Source organism: Cryptomeria japonica, chromosome 4, assembly GCF_030272615.1.
Source record: "Cryptomeria japonica chromosome 4, Sugi_1.0, whole genome shotgun sequence".
NCBI classification, from domain to species: Eukaryota; Viridiplantae; Streptophyta; class Pinopsida; order Cupressales; family Cupressaceae; genus Cryptomeria; species Cryptomeria japonica.
Genome location: NC_081408.1, coordinates 167,405,749 through 167,418,856, shown reverse-complemented (window position 1 = coordinate 167,418,856; position 13,108 = coordinate 167,405,749).

The window sequence follows — 13,108 nt, the reverse complement described above, 5'->3', positions numbered from 1 at the left end:
ATTATCTTACCGGGATGATTAGGTAGACAGAGACAATAATTACCGATAGTACAAAGTTCTTGCAGGGTCTTAACTTAGTTCTTGCAAATATTTTTCAGATTGTACACAACTAGCTTTAGGGTTCTAGGTAATTTTTGAATATTTGATACTTTTGACATCCTTTGTCATTGATGTCAAAGGGGGAGTGGTATAGTGAGAAAAATGTATAGAGTAAGGCATGGTGGCAAGTGAACAGAAGGAGATCATTTTCTCAGGGGGAGCACTTTCAGTTTTGGATTTCACAGTGTTTGACTTTTCTCATGAGTGTTGCCATTAATGCCAAAGGAGGAGATTGTTGGCATTATACACTCAAATAAGAATGGTAGATGTTGTCATTGATGGCAACAAAGTGGCAAAATGGTTCAACAAGGTTCTATAGGTTTAATTGGCAATAGACTTCACCTACCAACACCGACAGATACAACAAGGTTTATTCACACCAGCATCCAGTTTACACCGGCAACAGATCATATTGGCATCCAAAGCCGACTTGGCAATAATATTGTTTATGTAATGTAAATTGTAATTGTATGACCGACATGATGTATTGTAAAGACTCATATATGTATGAGATCTTCTAGGTCATTTGGTTAGTAGAAGTAAGAAATGAAATGTGTGTATGTAAGTGGTATATGTGATAAGATAGGTGTATGATACCAGATAATTGTATATACACTTTGATGTGTTTATCTTGAGAGAAAATAAGTACTAGAGTAGAGTGAAGTCTATTCTGTGTAAGGAGAATCATATACCAGCAATGTTTTTGGTAGAGGTATCAGACAAAGCTTAAACCAGTACTAAATCTAGCATTGCAGATGCTATTTTGAAGCAGTACCTTGTTATTGGATTTAACCATCCAATTGTGTAGTCAGTGGGACTCCATTTTTGTTGTTGAGAAGTGAACTCTAGGAAGTTGGCCTTCCTGCATGTGTAGGCCCCTATTGTACTAAGTAATATTTATTCATATTGGCCAGTGAGTAAATATTGTGGGTTACAAATCCCACCGAGGTTTTCCCCTTACCGGGTTTCCTCGCCAAAATATATGTGTTATGGTGTGCATTGATGTTGATTCTTTTTTTTCTCTTTACTGCATTATTATTTGCTTACCGGTATATTAATTTTAATTATAAAGTTGAAAATAAGTTTAAATCTTTCATCTACTAGTTAGACACTGATTCGCCCCCCTATCAGTGTCTTTGGGATTAACCTAGTATCTAATAGTAGTTGTAGCTGATATGTATAACAATAAGGGTCTATCTGGAGATGGTGGTATCATTAATGGTGGTGTCATTAGGTAGTCCTTTAGCTGTTGGAATGCTTGTTGGAAATTCTCTTCCCATTTGAAATGAACATTCTTGCGAAGCAAATGTGTGAAGGGATGACATTTGTTGGCCAATTGTGCAATGAACCACCGAATTGATTGTAGCCTTCCTTGTAATGTTCTTAATTGACTGATGTTCCTAAGAGGTGGCATTTCCATAATTTATTTTACCATTGTGGGATCAACCTCAATTCCTTTGTTTGAAATAATGTATCCTAGGAGCTTTCTAGAGATTACCCCAAAGACACACTTCTTTGAATTTAGGCGTACATTATATTTCTCCAGTCTGTTGAAGATTGTGTCCAATATAATGAGGTGACCCTCTTTGGTTAATGATTTAGCTAGTAAATCATCCACATAGTCTTCCATCAATGTATGCATCATATCATGGAAGATAGTAGTCATTTCCCTTAGATATGTGGTGCCAACATCCTTGAGACTGAATGACATTACATTCCAAAAGTATGTACCCCATGGGCATGTAAAAGTTGTGTCGTGTTGATCCTCTAAAGTAATCTTGATTGGGTTGTATCCTACAAAGCCATCCATGAGTGATAACATTGCATGTCTTGTTGTGAGGTCCATGATCATAACAATGTTTGGAAGGGGGAAGTCATCCATAGGACATTCTTTGTTTAGATCTCTAAAATCTATATAGATATGGATACCCCCAGTTGGTTTTGTCACTGGTACCAGGTTGGAGATCCATTCTACATAGTCAATGGGTCTTATGAAACCCACATCTAATAGCTTTTTGAGTTTAGCTTTTACTAATAGTGCGATTTGAGGATGCATCTTTCTAAGCATTTGTTTTACTGGTTTGGCTCCTTCTACTACTATTAAGTGATGCATTACTAGTTCTGGATCAAGTCCTGGCATGTCTGCATAGGACCATGCAAAATTGATTTATTTCTTGTGAAAGAACTCTGTAAAATAAAGATCCTCTCCTGGATTGATAGGGAGACTCTCACAAAGAAGTGGAATTTGACTTATACATTAGAAATAGGTCTCATTGTGGGCTTCCTTGTTTTTCCTATGCCCTTCTCTCCTTGTTAGAACCAACATCAACATCCTGAACTCATTTGGAGAAATCTCTTTTAGTGTATTTTCTCTAGTTACTCAATCAAGGTTAGAACTCACAAGAGTAAGTCCAACCACCAACATGTCAAATTCTTTGTCCTTCACTTGTAGGTGACTAGGAGGAGTTTGAGATGGTTTAACAACTCCTACCATGTGGTTTTTAATTTTCTTTCCCTTCATTTCCTTATCTCTTTCATATATTCCTATTTTCAAGGCCTAGTAGCCCTATGAGCCCCTTTTAACCCTACCTTCACGACTTTTCCTCTTTTGTGCTAAAATATTCCAAATGACCCTCTAAAAGCTTTTATGATTCAGATACCCATTTGGACACTCTGCAAGATTCAGGGGATGAGGTGGCTTGATATTTCCGTATAGGTATGACCCCCAAAATGGCTCTTTAGAAGGATTTTAAGCTTAATAGCTTTCTCCAATGGGGTTTACAGTTGTTCAGACGTTGCTAGTACTCCCTACTCACATTGGAGCACTGTATAACACTCAAATTAAATTCCAAACAATTGGAACTATCATATTAGATCACCCCTGCAAGAAAAATTGATAATATCAGTCATGCTCCTAGTTGGGCTATGACAGAGCTCGCCTAGAGCATGATGGAAAAATGATCCCAAGCAACTTCCAGAATACAAAATGAAATATCTACACTATTTATAGACTCCATCACTCGAATACCTAAGGGAATAGAGGATCCAAAAAGGAAATTCAAGTTGGAGCCATTCCTTGGGCTTAAACCCCTTGCTCAGGTCGAAAGCAGTGAAATAAGAAAGAATTTTAAAATACTAGTTAAATCTGCACAAAGAAATGTCACAAGTACTTTATAAGCACCACATCAGTATGGACTAAGAACCCATGAAGGTATAGCACAAAATCTAATACGTCCAGTACAAACTGCAATAAGTAATTTGTCAAATTTTGTGAGCACAAGTAAAATGTTTGAAGTTGCTTATTGAGTAATTTGATTATTTGGATCTTCCAACCCACTTAAAATGATTTTAAAGGCCTTATATATGCCTAATCACTCACAACCACCCACCCATTGGACTTCTAACCATCGATTTGAGCATTTTTTCAAAAATTGCTCATATTGTTGAAAAATGTTGTCAAGAAAACATGACAACTTTTGCTCTACAATGCATTTTTGCAACTTGTGCATATCTACACACTCTTAAACCCCTAGGATGGTTTCCTAACATCAAACCAACATTTCCAAAATACTTATGAGGCCTTACAAGGAGTTTTACATAATTTTTCTATATGATGCCATTTTAGGCCTACAAAGGTAAATTGGCCAAAAACTGAGAAAATAAGTTAACACTACAGACAATCAAACTACAAATAATCTTAAAACACACTTTTGGGCCTTTTAATAGTCCTTTATTCACTTATTGACCCAATGAGGATCATTCACTCCAAAATTGTGAAAATTCATCAAGAAATCTAGGTGCTCCTGCACCATACTCCCCCAATGAGAAAGAAGTCAAGTGACTCCTTTAGGAAACAAAGAGAGATAAATTCCAAACTTTGGGATGTATGCTTCAGGTAACCAAGTGGCCTCAGATTCTGGAAAATGCTGCCATTGAACCAAATGCTCCATGTAGGTGGTGTGCCTAGTCTTCTTAAGGATTCTTGAATCCAACACCTTCTCGGTTTGTAGAATGGTTGGAGGTGGAAAAGGTAGGTCTAAAAGTGATTGAGAGACATCTGAGACTCTATTTCATTCTTCTAGAAGTGTGCCTTTGTACTGCATCAAGTCTGTAACATTAAAAATAGGAGACAAAGCTATGTCCCCGGGTAGATCAATTTTGTAAGCATTTTTCCCATACTTAGCCAAGATCTTACAAGGTCCAATCCTTCTCATTTGAATCTTTCTAGGGATACCTTTTTGAAGCCTCTCCTTGTTCAAGTGAACCATTACCAAGTCACCAACAACAAATTGTACATTCTTCCTCTTTACATCCACTTTATCCTTGATCCTTTGAAAGCTTTCTTGCAAAGCCTTCCTAACTTGCTCATGAATCTCCTTCATGGACTGAGCCATGTCAAAAAGATGTCCACTCCTTTTCTCCATACTTCCAAGATCTCTAAGCTCCAACACACCTCTTGGATGAATCCCATAAACTACTGCAAATGGACTCTTACCAGTTGATCTATTCACACTTTTATTATAAGAAAATTCATCTTGATGGATGATCTGATCCCAAGCTTGTCCATACTCCTTGGTCAAATGTCTGAGAAGGTTCCCAAGTGTCCTATTTACCACCTCTATTTGGCCATCTATTTGGGGATGGTATGCAGAGCTAAAAGACAAGTTAGTACCCAATCTCAGCCATAAAGTTTTCCAAAAATGACCAATGAATTTGGTATCTCTATCTGACACTATACTGATTGGCAAACCATGAATCCTAATGACTTCCTTGAAAAAAAAATGAGCAATATGGCTAGCATCATGAGTCACCTTACATGGAATGAAATGGGCCATTTTACTAAATCTATCTACCACAACATAGATACTATCAAATCCAATTTTACTCTTGGGTAAACCAACAACAAAATCCATAGTTACACACTCCCATGGCCAGTTTGGAATAGGTAATGGCTAATAGAGTCCAGCATTAGAAGAGGTTACCTTTTCCTTTTGACAAACAACACATTGTTCAACATACCTTCTGATATCCCTTTGCATCTTTGGCCAATAATAGTACCTTTGAACAAGTTCCAAGGTTTTATTCAACCCAAAATGACCACTTAAGCAACCACCGTGCTTCTCTTGCATCAAGTTATCTCTCATGGACCCTCTTACCACACAAAGTTGACCTCCTTTAAATAAAAGACCTTCTTGCAAAGTAAAATCTGCATATTCACTATGAAAATTATTCTTAAACTCTTGGCAAATCTTCTAGATGTTAGCAAAATCTTCATCATCTTGGTATATCCCTTCAAAACTATCAACTCCAATGCCCTTGATTTGCACTTCTTGAACTATTAGAAACCTTCTACCTAATGCATCAACAACCTTATTACATTGACCTTTCTTATGTTTAATGGTATAAGTATAAGATTGCAAATACTCCACCAATTTGATATGCCTATGATTTAACTTTTCTTGGGACTTGAGGAAACTAAGAGCTTGGTTATCAGTATAAACCACAAATTCTCTAGGCAATAAGTAATGCCACCATTTTCTAAGTGATTGAACAAGTTCATATAACTCCAAATCATAGGAAGAATAAATTTTCTTGGCTTCATTGAGATTTTCAATGAAAAATGCAACTGGTCTATTGTCTTGACTTAGGACTGGCTCCAACCACTATGTTACTTGCATCATATTCTATGGTGAAGAGTTTGTCAAAGCTTGGGAGGACAAGGATAGGTTGAGTAGCCACGTTTGTCTTCAAGAGTTCAAATCCCTTTTGGGCCTCTTTTTTCCATTGAAACTTAGTCTTTACACCCCCTTTGACTATATCAAGCATAGATGTACATCTCTCATTGAACCCTCTGATGAAATTCCTGCAAAATTGTGCCAAACCATGAAAAATCCTCACTTCACATGTTGTTTTAGGTGTAGGCCAACTGATTATTGCTTCCACCTTTGAGGTATCCATCTTCAAATCACCACTTGAGATTACAAACCCAAGATATACCAACTCATGTTTCATGAACTCACATTTCTCCAAATTGATGGTTAGTTGCTCATCACATAATTTCTTCAACACAATCTCTATATGCCTAAGATGTTCTTCTTTAAACTTACTAAAAATCAAGATATCGTCTAGATAAAAAACAACAAATTTACCAATGTAATCTTTGAGCACTTCATTCATGAGTCTCATGAATGTGCTAAGGGCATTTGTGAGTCCAAATGGCATAACGAGCTATTCATAAAGACCTTTTGTGGTTTTGAATGTTGTCTTCCACTCATCTCCCTCCTTGATTCTGATCTGGTGGTAGCCACTCTTGAGGTCTATCTTGGTGAAATACTTAGCATCCCCTAAATAATCCATCAAATCTTCAATTATTGGAATAGGAAACCTATACCAAATTGTAATCCAGTTGATGGCTCTTGAGTCAATAAAAATCCTCCAAGTACCTCCCTTCTTTGGTGCCAAAATGGTGGGAATTGCACATGGGTTGATGCTCTTCCTTATCAGACCATTATCCAAAATTTCTTGGATTTTCTTAGCCACTTCTTTATTCTGCTCCGGTGTCATTTTGTAGGTTGATTTATTAGGCAATGAGGCTCTGGGTATGAAGTCAATTTGATGACTTATGGATTGTTGAGGAGGAAAAGTAGCAGGTTTTCCATCACTTATGATCTCCTTGAACTGATTGAGTATTTACTGCACTTCAATAGGGATACAAAACTTCTTGTCCTTCTTTTCTTCTTTTGGTTTCACAACAAGTGTAAACCCCACTCCTTCACCTCCTTTGAGAGTGTTCATGAACTCCTCACCAACTAATAGCACAATTGAACCCTTAGATCTTCTCTCTTCTTGATCCCCTATGGACTAAATTTTATAGGTAACTCCATATTTTTGAAAGGTGTAGGAATTCTTTTCTCCATGGTGTATTGCTTTTTAATCAATTTTCCAAGGCCTACCTAGGAGTAGGTGGCATTCATCCATTGGCAAGATATCACACAAAATATTCTTTGTAGCCTCCTATGGTGAACTCTACCCAAGTTTTCTCATTCACCAAAACATGTTGCCCCTTGTTAAGCCAAGTAACCCTATAAGGATCACTATGTGGGATTCTTTGCAGTTTGAGTTTTCTTACTGCTTCTTCTGACACTATGTTATCAATGGATCCTGAATCCACTATCACTCTACACACCTTAACCATGATCTTGTATTTTATCCTAAACAAGGATCTTGTTTGACTAGGTTCCTCCTTTATTGGTTCTTTGATCAAAACTCTTCTTATCATGAGGTTCTCTCCAACTTCAGAATCTAAGCTCACTTCTGATGTCTTCACATTTACTACATCCTCTTGGATATAACTCACTCTCCTTTCACCTCCTTGGGATGAAGAAGACTTTTCTAGACATCTATAGGCCGGGTTTCCAAGTTGATGACAATTGTAGCACTTCATTGTGGAGAAATAGGACCCTCTTCCCAATCCACTAGACCTTACTCTATTAGAGTTGCTAGATCCCCTTCCTCTATAGCTACTCCTGCTATTGGAATCCCCATTTTGCTCTACCAACTTGGATTTCTCTTGGTATATTTGATCTACACATCTTCCACCATAGCTACCTCTATGACCTCTGCCATCTCTTCCCCTACCTCTGCCTCTATTACTTTGCTCTTGTTTCTTTTTACTATTCTCTTCCACCTTGAGTGCCAATTGATAGCACTTTTGGATAGTACTAGGATACAACAAGCTTAACTCTTCTTAGATATTGCACCGCAAACCATTCAAGTACCTGGAAACCTTGATACTTTCATCTTCTACCACCTTGGATATCAAACATAACTTCTGAAATTGTTCAGTGTAATTGCTCACATCTAGTTCTCTTTGTCTCAAACTTTGTCTCCTGTTATGTAGTTGGATCTCATAGTCTTCAGGGATATAGGCTTCTCTCACTTTGGCTAACATTCCTTTCCAAGTGGCAATTGGGTTCTTACCCTCCTTTGTCTTTCCTCTTGGATGAAATTCCACCAAGTCAAGGCTGCTCCTCTCAATCTAGATTTGGCTACCTTCACCTTTTGTTCTTCACTAATTCCATCGCATTGAAAGTGATTCTCTAACCCTTGAATCCACTCCATAACCACTTTTGGTTCCATTTTTCCAAAGTGGAACTCCTTCTAGGGACTTACCTCCTAAGGATTTGATGGATCTAAGGAAAGGTTCTTCAGGAAAGATAGGATTTGGTTTAGGTGTACCATCCTCTTCTACCACTTCTTTACCCTTTTCTTCATTGATTTTGATAGTCACCTTCTCAGTTTTGTCTTCTACTTCACCTAGTTTGTTCTCCAATCGTTGCAACTTTTCCTTGAGGAGTCTATTCTCTTCCTCTTGGTCTTCTACTCTTTTGGATAACTCTACATTATTCACCATTCTTAGACTATTTTCACCCACTGATTTAGTCTCTGACATTAACTAGTTCCTTCCCAAATCTTAACTCGCTCTGATACCACTTTGATAGGGAGACTCTCACAAAGAAGTGGAATTTGAATTATACATTAGAAATAGGTATCATTGTGGGATTCCTTGTTTTTCCTATGCCCTTCTCTCCTTGTTATAACCAACATCAACCTCCCGAACTCCTTTGGAGAACTCTCTATCAGTGTATTTTCTTTAGTTACTCATTCAAGGTTAGAACTCACATGAGTAAGTCCAACCACCAACATGTCAAATTCTTTATGCTTCACTTGCAGGGGAATAGGAGGAGTCTAAAATGGTTTAACAACTCCTACCATGTGGTTTTGAATTTTGTTTCCCTTCATTTCCTTATCGCTTTCATAGATTCCTATTTTCAAGGCCTAGTAGCCCTATGAGCCCCTTTTAGCCCTACATTCACAGTTTTTCCTCTTTTGTGCTAAAATATTCCAAATGACCCTCTAAAATATTTGATGATTCGGATACCCATTTGGACACTCTGCAAGATTTAGGGGATGAGGTGGCTTGATATATCCATACAGGTACGATTCCCAAAATGGCTCTTTAGAAGGGTTTTAGGATTAATAGCTTTCTCCAATGGGGTTTACTGTTCTTCACACCTTGTTAGATATCCCTACTCACACTGGAGCACTGTATAACACTCAAATTAAATGCCAAACACTTGGAACTATCAGATTAGATCATCTCTGCAAGAAAAATTGACAATAATAGTCATGCTCCTAGCCAGGCTATGGCAGAGCTCGCCTAGAGCATGATGGAAAAATGATCCCAAACAACTTCCAAGACATGAATGAAATATTTACACTATTTATAGCCTCCATCACTCGAATCCCTTAGGGCATAGAGGAACCACAAAGGAAATTCAAGTTGGAGCCATTCCTCGGGCTTAAACCCATTGCTCAGGCCTAAACCCCTTGCTCAGGCCGAAAGTAGTAAAATAAGAAAGAATTTCAAAACACTAGTTAAATCTATTAGGAACCAGGAAGGAAAACTGAGAGGGGGGGTGAATCAGTTGTCAATAAATTACAACCCAAAACAAATTATTCCAACTTAAAACTCAGTGCCGGTAAAACAGATTAATAGTTATATTAATATCGGTATACCTTAATGCATGAAATAGAAAGAGAAGCAACATCCACAACACATGACACAAATATTTTGACGTGGAAACCTTGTAAGGGGAAAAACCATGGTTGGAAAACTTACCCACAATCAAATGATACTATTGCAGATAGTAAGTGAATACAATAATGGGGTCTGCACATGCAGAAAGGCCAACCGCCTAGAGCTCACTTCTCAATCACAAAATAGGAGTCACACTGACTACAATTGGATGGTTAAATCCAATAACAATGTATTGCTTCAGTATAGAATCTGCAATGCTGGATTTAGTACCGGTTTAAGCTCTGACCTCGAGTGCCAAATAACTTCATAAGCTTTCTTTCAACCTTTAGATAATGTTTGCATGATTCGCACAAGGATCTGCTTAATTTTGCTCTTCACAATAATCTTCAATAAGATCTTACAATTATTTATACAAAACCCTAAGACCTTATGATTATGTCGGCTCATTAAAGATATTAAAATTACAAAATAAGTCTTGATGTGATACAATATGTGGGCCTCAATACATTTGCACATTATCCAATCAATAAACCATTTCTAGAACGTGTCGTGCTGATCTGGCACATGATATCCTGTACCAGTCCATAACCTAGACTTATCTACCAATTAAGGCAAATATGCGAACCCGATCAAACCAATAAGCAGAACACCAAATCCAAACATCCAATCCATGTCTTTGACATAACCTAATGATCTCCAAATGATAACAAGTCATCACCAAATTCCTGAGCTGCCGGTGAAACATATGTCCTACCGGTGAAGCATATATCGATGACTATGCATAAGCCAATATCCATGTCCGAACCAAAATGTGCCAGTTTCAACAATAAACCAATATAACCAAAGTGCCAAATCAATAATGTAGACCTCCAAGAAGATAAGTGTTGACATCAATGACAAAACCAATACAACACATGACAAAGTCATCCATAATACCAACAATCTCCCCCTTTGGCATTGATGGCAACATTAGATGGAAAAACATCTAAGTGCAAAAAATAGAATGCCAAATACTAACAATCTCCCAAAATAGATCAACACAAAGTTCTGTACCAAAAACATAAACAATATAACCAAAACCAAAAATACATCTCTCCTCAAGAATACATCTCTCCCCCAAGTATAATGTTTTTCCATAGATATCTCTCCCCCTTTGACATAAAATGCCAAAACAGTTAAGAATCAAAACATAACATACAACTAATTACTCCCCCTGAATAGTAGCTCTCCTTCATCAAGCCAGAAAAAGATTTTTCTGTTAGTCCCTGTCAGTTTGATGCCAATCTTCATCATTCAAGTCTCTGCCGGTGGGGAAATTACCCCAAGCTTCTCTCTGAGATATTCAAATGTTTCCTTAGGAAAAGGCTTTGTAAAAATATCTACAATTTTCTCTTTAGTATTCACATAAACCAATCTCACTTCATTTGCTTCAACATTCTCTTTCAGAAAATTATACTTAATAGAAACATGCTTTGTTTTCAAGTGAAATACTGGATTATTTGATATATCTATTGCTACTGAGTTATCACAATGAATAATTATCAGTTCTTTGCATTTTACCTTGATATCCTTCAACATTTGCTTGATCCATAATACCTGAGTGCAATTAGTTGCCGCTGCAACATATTCTGCTTCTGTTATAGATAATGATGTACAAGTCTGCTTCTTGTTGATCCATGAAATTAATCTTCTACCACGAAAGAATGTGTTGCCAGTGGTACTCTTTCTATCATCCACATCTCCTTCCCAATTTGCATCTGTATATGCACATAGCTCAAAATTGTCATCCTTAGGATACCATAAACCAAGATTTGTTGTGCCTTGTAGGTACCAGAAAATCCTTTTTACTACACTTTCATGATTTTCTTTAGGATTGCTTTGAAATCTAGAAACAATACACACTGAATTCATTATATCAGGTCTAGTTTGTGTCAAATACAGTAATCCTCCAATCATAGATTCGTACCTTGTCAGATTTATAGGAGCTGAATCATCCTTTAATATCAATTTATCTATTGCAATCATAGGAGTGCTTACCAGTTTGGAGTTTTCCATTCCAAATTTCTTGAAGCATTCCTTCAAGTATTTTGTTTGACATATGAATATACCTTTATCTATTTGAGAAATCTGTAAACCTATAAATTTTTTTTATCTCTCCAATCATAGAAATTTCAAATTCTTTTTGCATCTTGTTAGCAAAGTCTTTACATAACTCTTCTTCTCCTCCAAAAATGATATCATCCACAAATACTTCAGTAACCAAAATATCATCATTGGTGATTTTGTAATACAAATTACTGTTAGCATTACCTTTTGTGTATCCAAGATTTAAAAGATATTTATCCAGTCTAGCATACCAAGAACTGGGAGATTGCTTCAATCCATATAAAGCTTTCCCTAACCTACAAACCATATCCTTATCATCTATTAATGAAAATCCATCAGGCTGTTCAATTTAAACTTCCTCCTCAAGATCTCCATTTAAAAATGCACATTTTACATCCATCTGATAAACTTTATAGTTCTCATGAGCTACAAATGCAAGAAATAGTCTTACTGCTTCAATTTTGGCTACCGGTGCAAAGGTTTCATTAAAATCAATTTCTTCTTTTTGTGAATAACCTTTACAAACTAATCTTACTTTTTTCTAATTACTTCACCATCTTCATTAAGTTTATTTCTATATACCCTTTTAGTTCCAATTACATTTTTGTCTTTAGGTCGGGGAACTAATGTCCAAGTATTATTCTTTTCAATTTGTTCTAATTCTTCTTCCATTGCTTTTATCCAATGTTTATCTTGACATGCTTCAACAATTGATGCCAGTTCAACTTGAGAAATTAAACATACCTCTTTATTTGCCAATCTTCCTCTTGTCATAACACCTTGTTTTTTATTTCCAATTATCTGATTTTATGAATGATTCAATTTCACATACCTGGGTTTATTCTGATTTCCACTTATAAGCTGTTGGTCTTCAGTCACAGTTGAGTTTTCTAATGATGTCGGTGTGATTGGTTCTTCACTTTGTTCTGATGCAATCTGTGTTGGTTCATTTATAATCATTTCTACTATCGGTTCATAACCTATAGATCTTGATTCTCCTCTAAAATATTCATCTATCTTCACATTAGTACTCTCAATGATTTTCTACAGTCTTTTATTATAGCATCTATATGCCTTGCTTCTAGTTGAATAACCAAGAAATATTCCTTCATCACTTCTAGGATCAAATTTGCCAATAAACTCATCTCTTCTAATATAGTGTTTGCTTCCAAATATTCTGAAATATTTAAGAGTAGGAGTATGACCGAACCATAGTTCATAAGGGGTCTTACCGGTTTCACCTTTGATGTGAACTCTGTTGAAAGTATAAACCACTATATTCACTGCTTCTCTCTAGTACAT